This window comes from Penaeus japonicus, unplaced genomic scaffold (assembly GCF_977035675.1).
Source record: "Penaeus japonicus unplaced genomic scaffold, GWHDUDI00000001_assembly GWHDUDI00000015, whole genome shotgun sequence".
Classification (NCBI taxonomy): domain Eukaryota; kingdom Metazoa; phylum Arthropoda; class Malacostraca; order Decapoda; family Penaeidae; genus Penaeus; species Penaeus japonicus.
The window spans coordinates 30,655,454-30,657,953 of record NW_028234417.1 but is presented as its reverse complement, the minus strand read 5'-3'; the positions used below and the strand labels follow the sequence as shown (position 1 = coordinate 30,657,953).

The 2,500-nt window shown below is 39.7% G+C and overlaps 1 protein-coding gene across 1 annotated transcript in view; it reads right to left on the bottom strand.

The window, feature by feature from the left end:
* LOC147470410 (uncharacterized) overlaps positions 1 to 2,500 on the bottom strand; it is an 84,635-nt gene that overhangs the window by 77,054 nt on the left and 5,081 nt on the right. The gene's annotated exons all lie outside the window — the stretch shown is intronic.

Here is a 2,500-nt window from a genome sequence, read left to right as displayed (position 1 = left end):
TCACCATGGCGACGGGAGTGTATGGGAGGCTAGTACAATTTTTTTTTACTATCAAATTTTGTGGTCCTCCTATGTAAACACAAGACCTTGGCTGTTTCATGAAGTTGTTTTTAGGGATGTTTATTCATAGGGGTAATATAACCACTGTACCAGTAACATTTCACTGACTTATACACGCAAGTATAAATGCACAAACACACACACACATATGTACATCCACACACACACACACACACACACACACACACACACACACACACACACACACACACACACACACACACACACACACACAAACAAACGCGGATGCACAAACAAAGATAAACACAAATGTACATACACATGCACACGCATGTAAATAATACACGTGCATCAATACATATGAAAAAAAAAAAACACATCCACGCACATAAACATACACACACATGCGTACGTACTCTCTCTCTCTCTCTCTCTCTCTCTCTCTCTCTCTTTCTCTCTCTCTCTCTCTCTCACACATTTACATAGAAAACGCCACGCAATTTCGAATGTCTAATTTCTGGTCAGAGTTTGCTAGTCTCCGAACTCTTCCTCTTTTCGAAAATATTTTTTTTTTCTCTCTCCTCTTCGAGATCAAATAATTTTCTTCAGCAAAGACGTAGACTAGACGTACTTCACGGACAATCCCATGCGTTTCCTTCTGACGTAATCATATAAAAAAGAACGCCAAGTTCACTTTATTTTCCGTAATAGACGTCCCTATTTTTTTATTTTTTAATCATTTCCTCGATCAGCCAAAAGATGGAGATAGTGTCGCTTCACTTTCCTTATCAAAAATAGATGGCGCTGGTGTTTCAGCAAAGAGAGACCCTATAATGCCAGTGCAATAGTCATGAGAATGTAGTGTCCCATCCTTCGTCTCTCATGAGCCCCCTTTCACTTCGAATATTTTATCAGCGATCCAGTCTTCTTAAAATATGCCTCGCTTAGCATCTGATATATGCCCCTTCCATTGCTGATTTGCATGTTCTCATAGACTATGATTTAATGTTGGTCAGTATGAAAGAGAGAGAGAGAGAGAAAGAGAGAAAGAGAGAGAGAGAGAGAGAGAGAGAGAGAGAGAGAGAGAGAGAGAGAGAGAGGAGGAGAGAGAGAGAGAGAGAGAGAGAGAGAGAGAGAGAGAGAGAGAGAGAGAGAGAGAGAGAGAGAGAGAGAGAGAGAGAGAGAGAAGAGAGAGAGAGAGAGAGAGAGAGAGAGAGAGAGAGAGAGAGAGAGAGAGAGAGAGAGAGAGAGAGGAAGAGGAGAGAGCGAGAGAGAGAGAGAGAGAGAGAGAGAGAGAGAGAGCGAGAAGAGAGAGAGAGAGAGAGAGAGAGAGAGAGAGAGAGAGAGAGAGAGAGAGAGAGAGAGAGAGAGAGATCAAAAAGAGAAAGATATACTGTTATACTACAAATCCTTATAAAAAAAAAAAAAAAAAAACCCGCACACGAAACGATACGTAACATCCCCGCAAGAAAGACAGGAAAACAACAATAGCAACAACAACAACAAAAAAAAAACACGCCGCCATCTCCCGACACTTCATCTCGCGGAATAACCGACCTGCATTACGGAAATTCCCCTCACCCTGTAAAGAATCACTCCCTCTTAACTCCATTTCCCCCGCGGCAGGGACGGAATTGGATGAAGCACACTTCGTCATTATAACAAATAATGAGCCTCGTTCTGCATCTTTTACGGTCTCGTAGAGGTCGTTCCCCGTCCTGCAGTCTCAGCTGGAATGGCATATCCTACCTCAACCTTAAGACTAAACCGAAAGTCCTTTTTTTTCTTCGTTTGTGAATTTCGGTTTTAATGGCCTTGAAGGATTCTTTCAAATTAGCTTCTTCTTTTTTTCTCTTTTTTTTTTTTCTTTTTTTTTTGAATGAGAGTATGTGGGTTTGTGTGTCTGTTGGTATATGTGTGTGGGTGTGTGGGTGTACTTGTGTTGGTTTGTATGTACGTGTATGTATCTTAACACTTATGGTGCTGTGTGTGTCTTATATTCTGTGTGTGTGTGTCTTATATTATATTATTATATTCTGCATATATTTGTATGTGTTTTTGTGTTGCGTGTGTTGTATGTATTTACGTCTGCAGTGTGTATTTCTATACAGATTACATACAGATTAATGTGCATACATGTGGATTTCTAAATGTGTATCCGATGCGTAGAATTATATCACATTCTATCACTTTATCCTGACACATTTTTGTTCTATATTGCAACTGATACGCTTTATGCTACTGCAAGTTATCTAGATTATTGCGTGTAACTGTATATTACTTAATAAAGAGCATCCTGCAATTAACGCTTTTAAGAACACCAATAAGTAAAGCCGAAAAACTAAGTCTATACACTCCATGTCTTTCCTTGCGTCAGTGTGAAAAGAGGTCAAAGGTTACACATCTCTTATAACCTTTGAACTAATATTCGACGCATAAAGGATGTTTGAATCTAATAGCAGCAATGAACAAGGTTCAA